Source organism: Pseudorca crassidens, chromosome 7, assembly GCF_039906515.1.
Source record: "Pseudorca crassidens isolate mPseCra1 chromosome 7, mPseCra1.hap1, whole genome shotgun sequence".
Classification (NCBI taxonomy): Eukaryota; Metazoa; Chordata; class Mammalia; order Artiodactyla; family Delphinidae; genus Pseudorca; species Pseudorca crassidens.
Window position 1 is genome coordinate 92,388,643 of NC_090302.1, and position 22,128 is coordinate 92,410,770.

At 36.5% G+C, this 22,128-nt stretch overlaps 1 long non-coding RNA gene across 1 annotated transcript in view; it reads left to right on the forward strand.

Moving 5' to 3' along the window:
* LOC137228072 (uncharacterized) overlaps positions 1-14,700 on the forward strand; it is a 66,003-nt gene extending 51,303 nt beyond the window's left edge. Inside the window, exon 3 of the long non-coding RNA XR_010945131.1 lies at positions 1,033-14,700. This is a non-coding gene — a long non-coding RNA (uncharacterized lncRNA). The remainder of the gene's footprint in view (positions 1-1,032) is intronic.
* The last annotated feature ends 7,428 nt before the right edge of the window (positions 14,701-22,128 follow it).

A 22,128-nucleotide genomic window follows, 5' to 3' on the forward strand; every position in this document is an offset into this window, starting at 1 on the left:
GAAATTGAAATCTGTCTGTGGTTGTGACCAATCCACCTATGAATAATATAAATTTCTCCCCATTAATTGGTCATTCCAGTAAGGCTAAGAAAAGCACAAAAAGTTACTAGTGTTTCTTACCAATCACGGCTTCTGGAGTCAAGCTCTGATACTTACAACCTGAATGTGCCAGGTTGTATTAATTTGTGTGAACCTCTTAGGTCACTGTGACCCTACTACTAAGTTTTTTTTTTTTTTTTTTTTTTTTTACTACTAAGTTTTATTGGCAGCTGCCACATGCACGATTGTTGGTTGGCTTTCCCTAAAAATTTTCCACACTATCCATCCTGTTCTGTCTTCATTGCAACTCTGTCATGTGTTTCAGGAGGCCCGGTGCATGCTAATGTTCAGCATTCTCCAGCAGGAGGCTGCCCTGCACTCCTGTTGGGGACCCTATACCCTTGCAAACTCTGTGGCCGTGACAGGCTTTGTGGTTGCTCCATTCTACCTCCATTCTATTTTAACCAAATCTGATCTTTCTGTTCCACCTGACACAACTCTTGCAATTGATTTAAGGTCCCTTTGAAAATCTGTGTGGTCTTCACAGCAGGGGTGGGTGGGAATGATTCACAAAATGAATGTAACACAGAGCTGGGCAGATGGGGCCCACTGGGTTTCAGAGTTTGGTGAAATAGCTCCTTTAGGTTATATCTGTGGCCCTCATTCTGTCTCAATAAAATCCCAGGTGTTACTGGCCTGGTGAAGAAACCCAGGGCCTATGGTTATTGTAGATTCTGGGTTTGCTCCTTTGAAAAAACCCAGATATGTCAGTGGACTTCAACATTTGTATTATTCACCCCATTAGAAAATGGTTTTTGAGGGTGCATCTCCAATGTATGTGTATTCATTTATTTGTAAATTGTATGCTTATAGTACTGCTCTATAATTTTATGTGATTATAAATATTATGCAAATATAAAGTAATTTTAAAATGATGGGATAAAAGAAGTATGAATTAAAGTTTTTATATTTTATTTTCTTCCTATATTCCAGTGTTCTGTCTTGTTCAGCCACCTCTGGTTTAAACACTACCTTGGAAACCACGACTGTCAGTGAAGCTTCCCTATGTATGAGGCAAGCTTGTGATGGAGGGGAACAAAGCAGGGAAGGTATCTCTCAGAACTGGATTTGGTATAATGTTGATGTTTAAAAATCCCTCTTCCCCTTCTAATCTGTTATGATTACTTAGAATTTCAGTAGCAACACTGAGAGAAATATACACTTTCCATAGTGAAGTTTATCCAAAGAGATGTGATGTAACTCTGAATTTTGAGGTGGGCCCGAAAATTCCAACATACCGGGGTATGTACTTTATATTATTCCCTCCCCTAGAGTATGGGTAGGACTGTGAATATAATGGATTTCATGACTGTGATTATGTTTCAAAGGTGAAGGGATTTTAAAAATGTAATTAAAATCTGAAATGAGAGGACTTTGAGTTAATGAAAAGGGAGATTATCCTCACTGGGTCTGATCTAACTAGGTGAGCTCTTAAAAGGATTGAGTCCTTCCTGAAGAGAGAGATTTGAAGCAGCAGAGATGATTTTCTGTTGGCCTGTAAGAAACAAACTATAGAATTATGGAGAAGACCCTGTGGCAAGGAATAGCAGGCAGTCCTGTAACCTCAAGGAACTAAATTCTACCAACTGCCAGGGAGCTAGGAAGAGGACTTGAGACTCAGATAAGATAATAGCTCTGGCTGACACCTTGATTTTAGCCCAGTCAGATCCTGAAGTGAGGACCTAGTTAATGTGTGTAGACTCCTGACTCATGACAACTGAGATCATAAATTTTGTTATGTTTTTCTAAACTGTTAGATTATAGTAATTTGCTATGCAGGTATAGAAAATTAACACAAGAAGTAGAAAACATCATACAGCATTGCTATTACATGAAAGCTAATAAAGTCAAGTTTCTTTCATATTTCCTTTAAATGACAAATTACTTATCAAGAATATTTTCTGTACTTTGAAATCTTTGTGACAGCCTGCATAGGGTGTTGTTTTCTAGTTTTGTGCATTGAAATTATGATATAATATGTAACATGCTCTGATATTTTGAAAGGTTTTATTCTAAGGATATCTATCAACTGAATTATCAGTGAAGTTATTCTTGCAAATAGATTGTTTGGAGTAACAAAAGGACTATTTGGCTTGAGTTATGAGATGTGGATAGTGGGTAAATGTGTGATTTGGAGAATATCTCTATGCCTCTGTGTCTCCATTAGTTAAGTGACTGTACTAAGGAAGACATTTACAACCCCTTTATTTAAACAGCTTTATTGAAGTATAATTGACACACAACAAATTATACATCTATTAAGTGTAAGTTTGATAACTTTTTACATACACCCATACCAAGATGTTGAATAGATCCATCACACTAAAAGTTTCCTAATGCTCTTTTGGAATCCCTCTTTGCTACCCCACTTCAGGACCCCCATCCTCTAAATCCTCAGGCAATGACTGATTTGCTTTTGTCACTATAGATTAATTAATAATTATTTTTATTGAGATAGAATTGTACAATATTATATGTTTCAGGTATATACTCCATTTATAATTATTATAAAATATCGGCTATATTCCCTGTGTTGTACAATATATTGTTTTAGCTCATTTATTTTATCCATAGTAGTTTGTACCTCTTAATCCCCTACCCCTGTCTTGCCCAAATCCCCTTCTCTCTCCCCACTGGTAACCACTAGTTTGTTCTCTATATCTGTGCATTTGTTTCTTTTTTGTTACATTTATTGGTTTGTTTTATTTTTTAGATTCCACATATAAGTGATATCATACAGTATTTGTCTTTCTCTGTCTGACTTATTTCACTTAGCATAATGCCCTCCAAGTCCGTCCTTGCTGTTGCAAAGTTTTATTCTTGTTTATGGCTGAGTAGTATTTCATTGTGTGTGTGTGTGTGTGTGTGTGTGTGTGTGTGTGTGTGTGTATCACATCTTTTTCCATTCATCTGTTAATGGACATATCTTGGCAGTCATAATTATGCTATGAACATTAGGGTGTATGTATCTTTTTCAAATTAGTGTTTTTATTTTTTTAGAATATACACCCAGGAATGGAATTGCTGGGGTATATGGTAGTTCTATTTTTAGTTTTTGGGTCTTTTTTTGTGATAAACCTCCATACTGTTTTCCACAGTGGCTGCACCAATTTATACTCCCACCAACAGTGTATTAGGGTTCCCATTTCTCCACATCCTCACCAACATTTGTTGTTTGTGACCTTTATTCTGTCAGGTGTGAGGTGACATCTCATTATAGTTTTAATTTGTGTTTCTCTGATGATTAGTAATATTAAGCATCTCTTTATTGAGATGCCTGTTGGCCATAGGTATGTCTTCTTTGGAAAAATGTCTTCTCAGGTCTTCTGCCCATTTTTACCATAACCAGGTTTTTTTTTGATGTTGAGTTGTATGAGCTGTTTAGATATTTGGGATTATTTTTTATTTTATAGACTTTTATATAAATAGAATTAGGTAGGATTTACTTTTTTGTCAGCTTTTCTTCATTCAAAAAAATTTTATCAGACTCGTACATGTTATTGTATGTATCAAAATTTATTTCATGAATATATTGCATCCAGTCATTTGTTGGCATTTGGATTTTCTCTAGTTTTGGGTTATTAAATGTGAAGATTCTATAAACATTCATAGACAAGTCTTTGTACAGACATCTGATTTTATTTCTCTAAGCTAAATACCAAAGATTGGAATGGATAGGTCATATGCTATGTATATTTGCCTTCTTATAAAATTGAAAAATTGTTTTTACGTTCCCTCAAGTAGTGTATGAGTGCTTCACTTGCTTCAAATCTTTGCCAGCACTTGGTGTGTTCAGTCTTCCCTCCCCCTCCCCCAACAAGTGGAAATTTTTACCTACAGTGTGCTTTAATTTTTTCCAGCTTTTTTGAGTTATAATTGACAAATAAATGCCTTGTCAGACAATATTTAATGTGATGATTTGGTATGTGTATACAATGTGAAAGGATTCCCCCATCCAGTTAATTAACACATCCATCATCTCACATATTTACATTTTTAAAACTTTTTTGTGAGAATATTTAAGTTCTACATTCAGCAAATTTTAATTAAACAATATTGTGTGTATACCCAATTATACTATACAGTGTTATCAACTATAGTCAACATTAGATCATCAGACCTTATTCATCATATAACTAGAATATAACTATCGTTTTACAAAACTTTCTCTTTTAGCCTCACCAGACCCTGGCAACCACATTCCTACTCTCTGTTTCTGACTTTAAAAAAACCTTTTTTTTTTCTTTTTTTTAAAGATTCCATACGTAAGTGATACCATGCAGTCATTGTCTTTCTCTGTCTGGCTTTATTTCATTTAACATACACCCTTCAGGTTCATCCAGGTTGCTGCAAGTAAAAGGATTTTCTTCTTATTTTAATTGTAGGTTATACATTTAGATTTATTAAATACTTTGAATTAGTTTTGCATGTGATGTTAGGTATGGATTGAAGTTAATATTTTTTTATGTATAGATATTCAATTATTTCATCACATTGTTGAAAATCTTATTTCTCCAATAATTATTTTTGCACCTTTGTCAAAATTAAGTCTCTATAAATGTGTGGATCTATTTCTGGACTCCATTCTTTTCCTTTGCTCTATTGGTCTATCTTGATACTGATGCCATCCTGTCTTTGCACTGTCACTTTAAAATAAATCTGAAGTCAGATAGTTTAAGGACTCCAACTCTTCTTCTTTTTCAAAGTTGCCTTGGCTGTTCCAGATCCTTTGCCTTTGCATATGAATTTTAGAATCAGCTTTTAAGTGTCTACCAAAAAAGCATTCTAGGGTTTTGATTGGGATTGTACTGAATCTAGAGATCATGACATCATTACAATATTGAATCTTTTGATCTATAAACATAGCATATCTCTGAATTTATTTAGGTTCTCTTTAATTTCTCTCCACAATGTTTTGTGGTTTTATTGCACATATTTTATCAGATTTACCTTTTAATAAATCGCATTTTTGATGGTATTGTAAGTGGAATATTTTTAAATTTCTAATTGCTACTGGTATATAGAAAGACAGTTGATTTTTGTGTATTGATCTTGTATAAAAAACTTTATAAACACACAGAGTGGTCCTAAAAGCTTTTTGTGCAGATCATAGGATTTTCTATATAGACAATGAAGTCATCTGTAAACAGAGACAACTTTATTTCTTCCCTTTCTAACTTGAATGCCTCATTTCTTTTTCTTGTCTTATTGCACTGGCTAGGACTTCTAGCAAAACGCTGAACAGAAGTGGTGAGAATGGACATACTTGCCTTGCACCTGATCTTATGTGAACACATTCAGCTTTTCACTATTAATTATGATGTTAACTACAGGTTTTTCATAGGTCCCCTTTATCAGGTTGAAGAAGTTCTCTCCTATTCCTAGTTTGCCAAAGTTTTTCAAAAAATTGAAGTATAGTTGATTTACAATGTTGTGTTAGTTTCAGGTGTATAGCAAAGTTATATATATATATTCCTTTCCATTATAGGTTATTACAAGTTATTGAATAGAGTTCCCTGTGCTATACAGTAGGTTCTTATTGTTTATCTATTTTATATAGTACTGTGTATCTGTTAATCTCAAATTCCTAATTTATTCTTCCCCTTTCCCATTTGGTAACCATAGTTTGTTTTCTATGTATGTGAGTCTGTTTTGTAGATAAGTTCATTTGTATCATTTTTTTAGATTCCATGTATAAGTGATATCATATTATATTTGTCTTTCTCTGCCTGACTTACTTCACTTAGTTTGACAATTTCTAGGTCCATCCATGTTACTACAAATGGCATTATTTTATTCTTTTCTATGGCTGGGAGTATGTATGTATATATATATGTGTGTGTATATATATATGTGTGTGTGTATATATATATATATATATATATATATATATATATTCCACATCTATATCCATTCATCTGTCCATGGACACTTAGGTTGCTTCTATGTCTTGGCTATTGCAAATAGTGCTACTCCAAAGGATTTTATTAGAAACAGGTATGGGTTGTTTTCAAATGATATTTGTGTGTTTATTCAGATTTTTTTTCTTTTTAATCTATTCATAAGTTTAATTACATTGATTGATTTTTGAAGATTAAACCAACTTGGCATTCTTAAGAAAAACACCACTTGTGTATGTATTAGCCTTTTTACATATTGCTGGATTTGATTTGCTAAAATTGTGTTAAGATTTTTTCCACTTATATTCATGAGGGATATTGACCTGCAGTTTTCTTTTCTTTTAATGTCTTTGGTTTTAGAATTTGGGTAAGGTTGGCCTCATAATATAAACTGAAAAGTAGCCCTATCTCTCAATTTTCTTTTCATTTATGTAGAATTGGCATTATTTCTTCCTAAATATTTGGTAGAATTTGCCAGTGAAGCCACTGTTGCTTCACAACCTCCTTGGGAGTTTCCCAGATGTAATATGAAACTGGCCCCCATATGCAGAAGGCAGGGAGAGAACAAAGAAAGAGACAGATCACTCCAGATTTGTAAATGACAGGTTTAATAGGCAAGGGAACTTATTTATGAGGCTTGTCTGGGGTGTCCTCAAGATTTGTAGATCTCTGCATCTGCTTGCTAAATCTTAAACATTTATATAGAGTCCTTAACTGGTTCAGTCACATATACCATCCGGATAGTCTCAACACCATATTTCTATTTCAAGGCTGTATCCTTGGGGCAACTTCTGGGAGTGGGGATGGCAAGCAGAACACATTCCAAAGACAGAGGAGTGGGTGGGGAACCTCCAATTGCCTGGGTCCATTTTGAGGGTCAGCTTCTGCTTACATCTTCTCAATGACCTCCCCCAACAGCCGTCTTCACCTAGAGGTTATTTTTATGTGGGAAGATTTTAAACTACAAATTCAGTTTTTAAAATAGGTATGGGGCTATTCTGGCTATTTCTTATTGAGCGAAGTTAGGTAAGCTTGTCTTTTGAGGAATTTGTGCATTTCACCTTAGTTGTCAAATCTATTAGAATAATGTGTTTATAATTACCCTTTATTATCTTTTTAATATCTGTAGAATCTATTGTTATGTTAATTATATTATTCCTGATATGGCCATTTGTATGCATTTTTTTGATCAGCCTGAATAGATGTTTACGAATACGGAATTTCTCAGAGAACAAAGTTTTAGTTTCATTAACTTTTTGTAGTTTTATTTTGCTCATTTTTATTTTGTTGATTTCCACACTGATAGTTTTTTTTTTTTTGCGGTACACGGGCCCCTCATTGCTGTGGCCCTCCCGCCACGGAGCACAGGCTCTGGACACGCAGGACCAGCGGGCCCAGCCGCTCCACAGCACGTGGGATCCTCCCGGACCGGGGCATGAGCCCACGTCCCCTGCACTGGCAGGCAGACCACCAACGACTGCGCCACCAGGGAAGCTCCACACTGATAGTTTTTATTTCCTTTATTTGGCATATTTTGGCTTTATTTGCTCTTCTTTTTCTGGTTTTTAAGGTGGAAGCTGAAGTCATTGACTTGAGAGCTTTTCTAATATAATTATTTAGTGCTATAAATTTCCCTCTACGTTCTCAATGAGGGAGATCCCACTAATCTTAAAATATGTTCTTTTTTATTCATCTCAAAATACATTTTAATTGTTTGACTCTATTTTAACCCATGAGTTATTTATAAGTGTTTTATTCTGTTTTCAAGTATGTAAAGAAATTCTAGAGATCCTTCTGTTATTGACTTTTAATTTAATTCCAGTGTTGTTAGAGAACATACATTGTGAGAACTGAAAAATTTTAAGTTTATTGAGACTTATTTTATGGCCTAGAATAGTTAAATGTTTCATGTGCATTGCAAAGAACATGTATTCTGATGTTTTTAGATGTATTCTATACATATCAGTTAAAGCAAGTTCATTAGTAGTGTTAATCAAGCTTTCTATGTTAGTATTGGATTTCTATCTACATGTTTCATCTCACTGAGAAATGAGTATTGAAATCTGACTATAATTGTGAACTTTAATATTTCTCCCTGAAATTCTATGTTCTATCAGTTTTATCTTGAGGTACTTTGAAACCATGTTATTAAGCACATAGACATTTAGCAGTGTGTGTCTGCTTGATTGGCCCTTTTATCATTATAATTAACCCTCTGTGTCCTTTATAATATTCTTTGCTCTGAAATCTTTGTTATTTATATACTTCAGCTTTCTTTAGATTAGTGTGTGTATATGTGTGTGTGTGTGTATATATATATATTTTTTCCAATTCTTTTACTTTTAACCTAATCTTATATTTCATTTAATGTAGGTTTGTTGTAGGTAGAATATATATAGACCTTGCTTTTTAATCCAATCTGAGAATTTCTGGGTTTTGACCAGGGTGTTTAGAGCATTTACATTTAATATTATTATTAATATAGTTGGGTTTAAATCTATCACCTTACTATTTGCTTTAAATTGTTTCATCTTTTTCTGCCTTCTGTTAGATTAATTGTTTTTTAATGATTCCATTCAATCTCCTTTGTTGGCTTATGAACTATAAGTCTGACTAATTACTTATAGTGATTGTTTCAGGGTTTATAGTTCACATCTTTAACTTATCACAGTTTACTTTCAAGAGACATTATACCACTTAATATATAGTATAAAATTTTTTAAAATTTGTATACTTCCATTTTTCCCCTCGTGGCTTTTGTGCTCTTCTCACACATTTTACATGTTATTTTTACCATACCACATTAGACGGTCAATTATTTTTAAAGAGATTTAAATAATCATTTAAAAATATTTTATATTTACCCTGCTTCATGACTTCAGCCTTAGCCAAGCTCCAATAACACATTTTCTCTCCTGCCCCTTCAGATATAGAGGTGGAATGTTCTTCCTACTATTACTAGTCTCTGGCTGCCATCTCTTCCTAGATCCTTTACCTGTCCCACAGCTCTATAAGCAGCTTCTTTATATGTTCTTCAGAAAACCACTTGCACGTGCCATCTGTTTCTGGAATGATACTATACTGATATAAAAGTTAAATGTATTTTTCTCTTTTTTCTATGAACACTTGGAAAAGCAGCTTTTGTGGGCTGTCCCAGAGGTGTCCATTATATATACCAGTTCCTGAGAAAACACTGGTCTATCATTCAGGCATTGTCCACTTTACTACTTTCAAGATGTTTCAGGTTTAATTATGGAAAGTAAATGTTTATACACATAGAGACAAAACTGTTTTGTTTAAATCAGTTATTCTACAAGCTTTATTGAAGTCCTGTCATGTGCAAAGTGCTAAGACTTATGTTGTGAATATAAATGTAAACATTTACATATGCCTTAGCATCAAGGATGACATAGTCTATGCTGGGACCAAATATTTATCTTTGAATATAAAGTTATAGACCTATAGAGGTCTATAATAGTGACATAAATGAAATGTAGTAGTATGTCCAGGGTGCACCAGAGTGACTGATTCAACGTCCATATTCTTAGGGCTTGTTTTTTGTTGGCACACGGAAGTGTGGCTGTACAAGGTGTAAAGTTGTAACAATATTGCAACACTTTTGTTTGATTGATAAAGAGCTTCTGTCCTGAGCTTCCATCATTTTGTTTTCTCACCTAGGACTGTCTATAATCTCCCCTCTCTCTAGGCAGCTAAATTTCTTTAGGGCCTCACCCCAGCAGTACATTACTGTCTTTTTCTTATTGGTTGTTGCTTGTGCCATACTGGAGGTCAAATATTTTAAATATCATCTCTACTTATATCTATACCTACCATGACATTCAGTTTTAAAAATGGTTTAGAACTAATTACTAGTTTATCAGAAAGATTTAGAATAATAAAATTCATATCTAATGCTGTTAGGAACATGCATATTTAGTCACTTTATAACCCCAAACTCTGGAGGCTCATGACCTCCAGAGTTTGGGGTCATAAAGAGGAGAAGGGCAGTATCCATCTCCTCTCTTTATACAAGATAATGATGGAGGTTTTGATTGTGCATGTCATGGATCTAAGTGGCCCCTACAGTTTTTATGCACAGGGGTGACGTATTTAGAAGGACTGGGCAGCCTGAAACTTAGAAAGTCTCTGTGATAGAACAATTCCAAGGGTAAGCAACTGTCTCAGAGCCTTTCTATGTGGTTAGATGTTTAATAAATGTGATTTCTTTAGTGTACAAAATTGGAAGTTTATATACATGGAATATAAACTCAAAATATAAGTTCATGCCTGATAGTAAAACCTATAACCAACTAAAAGAAAAAGTGTTCTAGGGCTTCCCTGGTGGCGTAGTGGTTGAGAGTCTGCCTGCCGATGCAGGGGACACGGGTTCGTGCCCCTGTCCGGGAAGATCCCACATGCCACGGAGAGGCTGGGCCCGTGAGCCATGGCCGCTGAGCCTGCGTGTCCGGAGCCTGTGCTCCGCAACGGGAGAGGCCACAACAGTGAAAGGCCCACGTACTGCAAAAAAAAAAAAAAAAAGTAAAGAAAACGTTTTCTGTTGTAACAATTCCAATATGACTGGTTGAAAGTGCAATATTAATTTTATTTATCGACATGGACCAATTTTATATTTATAGTACTCTGCAAAAAATGTTAAGTAGTAGTAATCAGTATTTTTAAAAGATAGTTAAGATTAGAGATAAAATGTTTGAACAAACTTATGCCAGCACCCCACAAAAATAATCATCATCTAGAAAAGAGCTTATGCCTTGGCTTGTCAACACAACATAACTGTTGAATAAGATGTGTCATCCTGTTTTATCTTATTATTTGGTGAAGATGTGAGAAAAATAATTAATATCTAAAGCTAATAACATCTATCTCCAAAATAGTTGCAAAACAATAGAAATTGAAAAAGAAAAATGCAAATAATTTTACTTTAGAATGAAAATTAAGAAGATTAAAAACAATAAATACTTTGGGGTGTTGTGCATCTTTAGATTTGAGAATAGCCATTTGATCAATCTCACATGCATTGAGGAGAATAAAAACAAGCATATGGTGAGAATATCCTTTCTCATACTAACTGTAAACTGTCCTGGGCAATGGAAGGATGGAAAACTGTTCCCGTGGGGTAGAGAATTTATATGAGCCTTGTTTTCAAGGAGGTTTACTGTTGTACCTCACCTGTAAAGGCAACATTTTTATTATATTCCCTAGTCAATTATGTTTGTGATAATATTTTCAATCCAGACCAATTTATCTTTATTGATTAATAAAAGAATTCTTCAAGGGATTCTGTGGCTTGAAACACTGATGCAATTTTCTCTGATTTTATTAGAGAATGTAATCAATATATCTTGAAACACTATCCAAAAGTTGTGTCAGTTAAGCATCTTGTGACCTTTACTGGAGTTAAAGCATAAATAAAAGTTAACATTTATGTCACAGAATTGTCTGATATATGTAAAATTACAGTGAGGTACTGACATAAATAGGCCAATGACATATTAGATAGAAAGCCCAGATATAACCCCTTGACTATAGTCAAACAATCTTCAATAAGGGTGCCAAGACTACTCAATGGGGAAAGGACAGTCTCTTCAACAAATGGCACTGGAAAACTGGATATCCACATGCAAAAAAAATGAAACTGGACCCTAACCTTACACCATACAAAAAAATTAACTCAAAGTGGATTAAAAATCTAAGCATAAGACCTAATAATTCTTTTTCTAAAAGAAAAAAATGCTTCATGACATTATATTTGACAATGATTTTTAAGATATGACACTAAAAGCATGGGCAACAAAAGCAAAAATAAGCAAAAGGGATTACACCAAACTTAAAAACTTCTGCACATCAAAGGAAACAATCAGTGTGAAAAAAGTAGCCTACAGAATGGGAGAAAATATTTGCAAATCATATGTCTGTTAAGGGCTTAATATTTGAATATATAAAGAACTCTTACAACTCAACAACAACAAATAACCCAATTAAAAAATAGGCAAAGAATTTGAGTAGACATTTCTCCAAAGAACATATAGAAATGGCCAACAAACATAAAAGATGTTCAACATCTGTAATCATTAGAGAACTAAAAACCAAAACCAAAATGAGATATCACCTCACACCCATGAAGATAACCAACTTAAAAAAATTAACAAGTGTTGGTGAGGATATGACAAAATTGGAACATTTGTGCTCTGTTGGCAGGAATGTAAAATGGTGCAGCTACTGTGGAAAACAGTATAGCAATTCCTCAAAAAATTAAAAATCAAATTACCACATGATCAGAAATAATGATTCTGGGTATATATCCAAAATAATTGAAAGCAGGATCTTTCATGTCTATGTTTACTGCAGCATTATTCACAATAGCCAAGAGATAGAAATAACCCAGATGTCCATCAATGGATAAATGGATAAGAAAATGTGGTATATACATACAATGGAATGGTATTCAGCCTTAAAAAAGAAAGATTTTGTTACATCTACTACATGGATGAACTTTTTAACGACGTTATGTTTAATTTAATAAACCAGTTATAAAACGACAAACACTATAATTTCACTTATATGAGATATCTAAAGTAGTAAAACTCATAGAAACAGAAAGTATAATGGTGGTTGCTAGGGGCTGGGTGGGGGGAGAGGAGAAAGGAGAACTATTGTTCAATCAATGTGGATTTTCAGTTTTGCAAAATGAAAACATTCAAGAGATCTGTTGTACAACAATGTGAATACACTTTCTACTACTGAACTATACACTTAAAAATGGTTATGATAGTAAATGTTATATGTTTTTTAACAATAAAAAACAAAAATAAAATTCACTGTAAATTAGACTGGTGAATATGTCATTATTATTTATGCAATAGAAAGATAATTCTGGACAATTCAGTTCTATATTTCTCCTCTCTGATTCAAAAGATAGCTCAAAAAAGCCAATTTTATTCTAATTATTGAAAGAAATTTTCAAATAATGTTGCACAACAAGATGACAGTTAATGGCCTGACTGGTTTTGTTAAAAAACAATAGGTAGCTCTACATAATCACTTTGACACATTACCAGAGACTTTATAACATTTTGGATCAGTTTCACTTCAGGGAAATTATTGGAGACAGAGAAGAGATTATCTTTGGATATTAAGAAAAACCATACTAAATAAAGAAATCAGTGCACAGTACACCATGGTGGTCAACTGATAGATGCAGCTCTTGCAGTCAGATCTTGAAAGGATCTCTGCTTTCAACTCTAAGCCATTAGGTTCCACCAAGCCAATACACAGCATGTTGTGTCCATTAAAGATTCTGCTCTGGGCCATTGTTTTCTTCTTCTTCTTTTTTTTTTTTTTTTTTGGCTGCGTTGTGTCTTCGTTGCCACACGTGGGGTTTTTTTTTCTTTAGTTGTGATGAGTGGGGGCTACTCTTCATTGCAGTGCATGGGCTTCTCATTGTGGTGGCTTCTCTTGCAGAGCACGGGCTCTAGGCACTCGGGCTTCAGTAGTTGTAGAGCGTGGGCTCTAGAACACAGGCTCAGTAGTTGTGGTGCACGGGCTTAGTTGCTCCGTGGCATATGGGATCTTCCTAGACCAGGGCTGGAACCCGTGTCCCCTGCATTGGCAGGTGGATTCTTAATCACTGCACCACCAGTGAAGACCTTGGGCCATTCATTTCTGAAGTTGCCAATGGCAGCAACTCTGTCTCATAGAGATTCTATCCTATAGATTCTGTCCTCCTTGTGTCTCCCATTTCTTAATCAGTTTGCAAGCACCATCTGAAGACCCTAAAAATGCTTTAATGAAGAGAAAGCATGAATAACATGACACAGAACACACTTGCAGCTGGCCATCTTTGCTGCCCTCTCTCTACACAGTAGTTCCAAAAAGTCAGTTGAGGACCAGCAGAGATCTAGGTCCACAGGATAATGAAAACAGTAAGAATGATATAATAAATTTCTCCTAAAACTAAATTTGTTTGACTATGAAAGATTAATTCTGAAATTATGCACATCTTAAATATTCTTTCTTTGAAGATCACTAAATTTTCTTTCTTGAAGAAATGAAAATCATGATAGATTTTTAAGGTCTTCATTTGGAAAACAAAAAAACAAGGGGAAAGTCCTAACTTAATTCTGGTGCACCAAAAGCTCTGTTTGTTTACTCATCCAATAAATATATAAATTGAAATTATTTCTCTGAGGCAGTGATCTCCAATGAGGTACATACATGGCCCAGGAATTACACAAGAAAGCAGCAATACCCCTCCCATGGTCCTTGTCAGGTGGTCCCTGTCACATGGGATTCATGAAGCCTCTTGAGAAAAGAGGGTATTGAGAGAGTCAATATGTCATAAACCCTGAACATTCCTGTACATTCTGGTTGGATAGGATAAGAGTTCAAGACCTTGACTGTTCTTTATGCATGTATTTCTTAGGGTTGTAAGTGCAACAAGTAACCTTGAGAGATGAGGTAATATTTTCCCACAAAAATAGAGAAAATTTTCTTCTGCTCACTATAAAAAGGTGAATCATCCAAGTTCTTCTACCTTTGTACTATATTGCAACCCACTGCATCTGTAGACATTCACTGTGGACCCTTTGGTACTCCTGTGGTTCTTGAGGGATTGGGGAACTCTTGAGGACATGAAGACATTGCTACTGCTTTTGCAATAAATAATAAAGTCTGTTGTGTCTGACCTGGTGTCTTGTGTCTTCTGCAGCATCCATAAAACACTAATAAGCTAATCTGTTAGTTTGCAGGTTTAGTAAAACCCTAGATTTTGTGTAATTTTTGTTAGAGGGCTGTCCCCAATACAGAGGAGTTGACAGTGGGATCTCTTTTGTTGGTTCACTCTGAGTATGGTTCCTCTCTGTGCAGATTTACTGATCACATCTAGTTTTAACCAAATAACTCTCACAAAATGGACAAGTAGCTTAAAAAAATGTCCTACAAAGAACTAGCAGTTTGAAGGTACTAGTAATGAAAACACAAGGGAACAACAAGGAAAATGTTGAATTGGTAAATTCCTACTACTTGTTTAAACTCTTTATATACCATATTGCTGGTAAAACCAACGACAAATTAATCATACCTAACAATTCAGCCCCACAAATTAGATACTGTCAAGAAGACTTTGAAATATGGATTTATGAACAATCTTGTCCTAAATGTCACTGATGTTATCCAGCCAGAATGACTAGCAACGTATAAACAATGCTCTTCAATATTAACCTATTATTTAGTATTTCTTTTTATATATGTTTAATAATGCTCACAATATATAGTATATTATATCATGGTCTATCTATCAACTATCTATCTATCTATCTATCATCTATCTATCTATCTATCTATCTATCTATATCTATCTATCATCTATCTATCATCATTTGTGTCCTTTGTTTCTGATAAGGTGAGCAATCAATCATAGTTTTGGAAATCCTTTCTGGGGAGAATAGCCCACAGACCTACTGACTCCTTTGGTTCTGGAACAGCTCCTATCTGCTAAAAGAAACCCCAATTCCAGCCCATGATTGGACTTTAAGGGAAAAGTTGCCACTCCAAAATGTCTCTCTGGCATGCAGATTATTTCTAGCTGAAAACACTAAAGGCTCACAAGACTCAAGAAGAAACTGACCTTCCCCCTAACTGCCTAAAAGGAATTTAGATAGAGGGCCTATTCCTGGAATAGAGCTGTCACCAGAGATATCTGCAAAGAATATGAGCTAAGTATGGTGGGGGAAACTTGCCAGGGCTAGAGATTAGAGTCCATTCTGTGTTCTACTGTCTCTGCATGGCCCAAAGGTCATTTTTGGCCTAAGCCATTTTGTGATCTAAGCCTGGCCAGGATGCTTGCCGTTGAAAGGGTCTCAGTAACTAATGATCTTAAGGGAACAAAATAATGCAGAATCAAAGGACTGTTTTCAGGTAAAAGAAGTAACAATAACAAAGATAATTGTAAAGACTTCCAGTTCTCTTTCAATGGTAAAGATTAGCCTGATCAACTGGGAACATAAGGAATGATGATATTGACATTTTATGACCCTCATGACTTCAGTCCACTAAAGCTTGGACTCTATGGACCACCCAAACCCCTTCATGAATATGCATGTACCCTTAGCTTAAAAATTACCCAATTTTGCTGTTCAGGAAGACACTGCTTTGGGAAAGATCCCCGGTGTTCTCTTTACTTGCTGCAAGGAATAAATCCTTTCTTCTCCCAATATTTGTTTTTGTTGTGCCTTTCAGCTTGACACCCACCAATAGTCAAACCTAGGTTTTTGGGTAACATTAGCTCTTTGGCTGGCAATGAAAATGACATAAGGCAGATTAACAAGAGAAAATTAAATTATTATGTGCACTTGGGGGAATTCACATAAGTATGAAGAATTCCAAAGACAGCAAGACAAGGTGACATATATATTCTTGACTAAAGAGAAGTGAAACTGAGCAGGACCCTGTGGGGCTCCTGGGCACGAAAGTCTTTCTGTGTCCCTCATTTCTTGTTTGCAGGGACTAGGCTTCAGCCTCCACAACGTTCCCTGAATTCCAAAGGGTAGGGTCAAATAGTTGCTAATCAGGGAAGGGAGGGGATACAGAGACAAGGGAGGAACTGTCAAGAAAAAATAGTGCAGTTTTGGGACAAGATCCTTGTTCTGTCTGAAGGGAAACACATAATAACTTTGAGCTCTTCTACAGAACTAAAACCCCCAACAAATGGAAGATGTTAACTACCTGATGAAGCATACTTCATTCTAGAGAGAAGGTCACAGTTTCATAACCTTGAGAAACATAGAAGCTCATCAGGAGACCACCTGAGGCCAGATTAAAGGATTGCAGGCCCTGAACACACCATAATCCTTATCAGCAACCCTGACCTTGAACTATTGCTATAAAACTCCTCACCAAATCCGCCCAGGTTGGGACACACAGTTTTGAGGACATAAGCCTGCTGTGTCCCCCTTTGCCTGGCAACGCGATAAACCTATTCTTTTCTACTTCTCCCAAACTCTGCCTCCGAATTCGATTCCATACCAGTGCACAGAGGCCAAATTTCGGCATCAGAAGGAGGTATGGGTCTGAAATTTCAAGGGGAAGTAAGGTAACTCACAGGAAGTTAAAAAGAGTTGTTTGGTAAACAAATGTTTGCTGAGCCATCCAAAGACAATGAGACACAGAGAGGATTTTTTTTTTTTTTTTTTTTTTTTGCGGTACGCGGGCCTCTCACTGTTGTGGCCTCTCCCGTTGCAGAGCACAGGCTCTGGACGCGCAGGCTCAGAGGCCATGGCTCACGGGCCCAGCCGCTCTGTGGCATGTGAGATCTTCCCGGAACGGGGCACGAACCTGTGACCCCTACATTGGCAGGCGGACTCTCAACCACTGCACCACCAGGGAAGTCCCACAGAGAGGATTTTGATCAAATGGGCTTTTCAATGTTCCTCCTGTTCTACAACACCTAATATTATATTACATTTATCTCTAGTGATAGCTTCTTCCTGGGACAGGCCTCCTGTCTTAAATTATTTTAGGCAGTAAGGGGGAAGTTCAAAGGCTCTTCCTGAGTCTTTTGGGCCTTGATTGTTTTCAGCTCAAAATAATCCACATGCCATAGTGGAACATCTTGTGGTGGCCTGCACTTAGACCCATTGGCTTCCACGTGCAAATGAGAACCATGCAATGATTCAGGGAGAGCCCTGAGCACCTTATTCAGATAGACACCAACATGATGCAATTTTTCTTCGGTGTGTTCAGTGAGAGAAAGCAATACAAGAGGCACTGACCCTTTACTGTGGGGGAGGTTGAAAGGAAAATTAAGTACTTTTAGAGCATTTAGAAAACCTAAAACCTGTGACTCAATTTTTTTAAGTGCAGAGTTAATTTTACCCAAATGTGTTTTCTTAAAAATCGCAACCAGTCAAGATCAATATCTTCAAGGGGTGCAACAGTTGTGATATTTGCTGACTTTACACTGTTCTGAAATTGAGGATACTTTTTCCCTCTGCTCAGTTAATGTTTATTTTTATTAAGTTTTAAAACTATTTTATGTAGGAGATCTTTTACTGGAGCCTAACGATCGATAATGTTAACCACTGTGACACTGCTCTGTTACCTCACCTCAACCAATCAAAGAATTGTGCAGGAGCTGATCACATACCCTGTGATTTCCCTCTCTCACCTGGTATTTAAAAATGCTTTCATGAAACCCATCAGGAAAGGGAGTTCAGGTGTTTTGAGCACTAGCTGACCTGAACTCCCTGCATGGCACCCTGTAATAAATGCTGCACTTTCCTTCGCCATAACCTGGTGTCAGTAGATTTGCGTTACTGCACATGGGAGGGCAGACCCAAGTTTTTTCGTCAACATATTTATATATATTATTATATATTGTAGGCAATGGAGATATTTTACTTCTTTCCTATTGTGCTTTTATTTTTTAACTGAGTTAACCATGAAAGTCAATTTTTGTTGATAGAGGAGAAAAGGTACAAATTAATTAGCTATAGTTAAAAATTTAAAGCTTTTAAAATGCTTGTTATTGGGCTTCCCTGGTGGCACAGTGGTTGAGAGTCTGCCTGCCGACGCAGGGGACGCGGGTTCGTGCCCCGGTCCGGGAAGATCCCACATGCTGCGGAGCGGCTGGGCCGTGAGCCATGGCCGCTGAGCCTGCGTGTCCAGAGCCTGTGCTCTGCAACGGGAGAGGCCACAACAGTGAGAGGCCCGCGTACCGAAAAAAAAAAAAAGCTTGTTATTTATAATGAGATTTATATAACAGAGAATTAGGAAATAATTCTGTATTTAAATGGTTAGATTGTGAGTGGAACATGAAATTGGTAGTTCACAGGACATATACTAAATTTTCACCCTTAGTGATACTATATTTGTACTGTACATGTCAAGCTAAAAAGTTGTTGTTCAACAATCTTTAGCAAACATATCAGTTTTATTATTCAGAAGGAATATAGGAGCTCAATTTGATATAGGGAACTTGAGCATTCCATCAACATGAATTTGAAGAATACACTAAGAATATCTTCTACATTACATTGGAGTAGTGAATTACTGGTAATTATTTAGGGAATTCTTATGAAAAATATAGCCATCAGGGACCAATAATTGAATTCTATTGAAATATAGAGATAAATATTAATAAGAATGGAAAATCATATTTTCATTTTATATTGCCCATATTTTCATTTTATTTGTAGTTTTTGAAAGTTTGCAAGAGAAAGATATCAGAATTTATACTTCATTCAGCAGAATCCCTTGGACCAAATAATCACACACTCAGAATACATAGGTGGAGACATTACTGACTGTGGTCCAGGAGACAAGGACAAGACCTAGAAAAGACACAGTAAATAATGGAGGGAAAAAAGATTGGAATAGACAGGCATTCCTCTTAATGAAAAATGTTAACAGTAGAATCCTTGAGGGAAAATCTTTGAAAACATTGGATTTCTGTAACAATAAAAAATTGAGTCCCGGGCTTCCCTGGTGGTGCAGTGGTTGAGAGTCTGCCTGCCGATGCAGGGGACACGGGTTCATGCCCCGGTCCTGGAAGATCCCACATGCCACGGAGCGGCTAGGCCCGTGAGCCATGGTCGCTGGGCCTGCGCGTCTGGAGCCTGTGCTCCTCAATGGGAGAGGCCACAACAGTGAGAGGCCCACGTACCACAAAAAAAAAAAAAAAAAAAAAAAAAATTCAGTCCCAAAATACAATGAGAAATAACAATAATGAATAAATAGGATAAAGAAATTCTATGTTAACTGGCATACATTCCAGGAGATTATCAGACTCCTGCAGAAACAAGGGCTTTCTGGCCTTTAATTCCCCTTGGGCAGAACTGCAGCACCCCTGTCCCCAGCCTTCAGCTATCAACTCCAGGACTACAGAGGCAGGGTCCTGGCCCTTAAGTCAGGCTGCCTCACTGACTTGAATGCCCATGGAAAAGGGAACGTTGATCCTGACCTGAGACACAGCCCTCAGATGTTCATAAGCTGGAAAGTCTGCATCAGACTTCCTCCTTGTATCTCTCTAGGGTAAACTAGGGAAAACAAAACATCACAAAACCCTTTCCCACAGAAGAAGTCTGGGGAAAAACACATGACTATCTTGGCCTTGGTGCCAGGTGAGGATGATATAACTAGAGCACACCTTCTCCTGGGTTTGGTACCAGAATCCAGGGACCTGGTGGGGGGACCTTGGCTCTGCCCTGGGTTCCATGGACACAGACAAGCAAGTATGATCTCAGCAGCCTTCAAGGACCCAGATGTAAGAAAGAGGCAATGAAGACATGATGGCTGCTTCAGGGTGGCTTGGTGTCAGCCTAGAACAGCTGGACTTCATAAGGAATAACACACTGTGGAGGGAAATAATAAAGAATTTATAATAGGAACATAAAATAGTTGTATTTGAGCCAAGCTGAGGGCTATAATCTGGGAGGCAGCCCCTCAAAAGGCACTAAGGAACTTCTCCACTGAAGCATGGTAGTCTTATACTTTATCAGAACAAAGAACATACATCAAACATGACAGGGGTATATTCCTTAAAGATTTCAAAAGAGACAAATTTAGTACGTATATAGTGAGACAGTAGGATCCTGGTACCTGGGAAAGGAACCTCATCTTCGAGAGGGCGTTAACATGGACATCATAAGAAGGGAGTCATTTATCCTTATTTTTGAATCAGACATTTCTTTTCCTTAATGGTTAAAGCAGATGTGCTGTGTGTGTTTGACAGGCTCTTTCAGTTCACACAGAGTTTAGACTGAACCATGTGTAAGCCTAAATGACTTCCCCATACCTCACTACGTGAAAAATTTCTCCGTCAACACTATAATTTGGGGCTTGACTAATCTTGGCGATAAACCAGACACATAATACCCTCAGCTCTCCAGGCCTCTCCACCTGCAGATACTGCTGTCTCCTCCCTCCAGGGCCTAGCACCACAAGAGGCTGTCAGGTGAGGGGTTTGGGACTCAGAGAATTGACTCCCGAAAGTGTTTCTGTTTTCCAAGATAAATAACAATACAGTTTGGATTCTAAAAATCATCCAAATAAGTGAAAAAAAATGCTAGACCAACAGTGAATCACAGTATTTTTCATAAGATAAATGAATGTTAAATAATGAAAGAGTAAATAGAGCCCAGAGGCTTTAATATGTAAAATTAAAATGGAGTTCAGTAGTGTTTAAAACACATCCAAAGGTCATACTTATGAGCTGCAAGTCCAATTGTATTCCACAAGAATTTAGGCAAATGCATGAAAGACGAGTTATGAGTAAAGCACTATCCCTAAACTGTGGGTGTGGGGAAACTCATCCTAGAACTTTGTGCAGAACTAATACATTGCAACCATATCTGGTTTCAAAACTGATATTTTAGGCAACTAAAAAGGCAGAAATAAGCTAAATAAGCTACTTATCCCCCCTTCAGTTATTAATTAAGACTCCTATTTCTTCCTCTCTTACCTATTTTTAAAATTCCAATTTCAAATGCCAAAATATTCAGCTATTATATGTTATTGTTCTCTTTAGTCTCTACACAGCCTGAAATTTCTTTTTAATTTCCCTATTATATAATTAGTTTTATATTCCTAATTTATGTGATATTTCCATCAGGTACTGAGCTTTTATGCTCCAAATGTATGCCCTTCCATACTTTAATGCACATAAATATACTTTATACTTTTACATCAATTTAAAAAGTAATCTATTGAGTGCAAATTCTGTCTTCAGCATTTTGTTGGGGTGAGCAGTGGGGAGAGAAAATGTAGAAGAAGGAAAAGACATGGCTTATTGTTCTCAAAACAAGTTACAGAGAAACCTCTGACTTCCTTATCAGAAGGAAGCCCATTTCTTTTTCAATGTCTTTTCTATTGACTTCAAATCTATCGGGCTTTAAAATTATTTGTGTGTGTGTGCTCATATTCTGACTGTCTTTCACAGCAGATTGTGAGTTCTGTGAAAGTGAGGCAGGAGATAGATGGGCTCCAGGGTAAGCAGCAGGAGTTCATTCCCTCTGGACAGAAACTCCAAAATATCAATAGCAGGACAATCATGAGAGGAGGCTGGGCCCTGCCCAGATAAGAGATAAAAGACTAGATATTCCTCATTCTCGAAGTC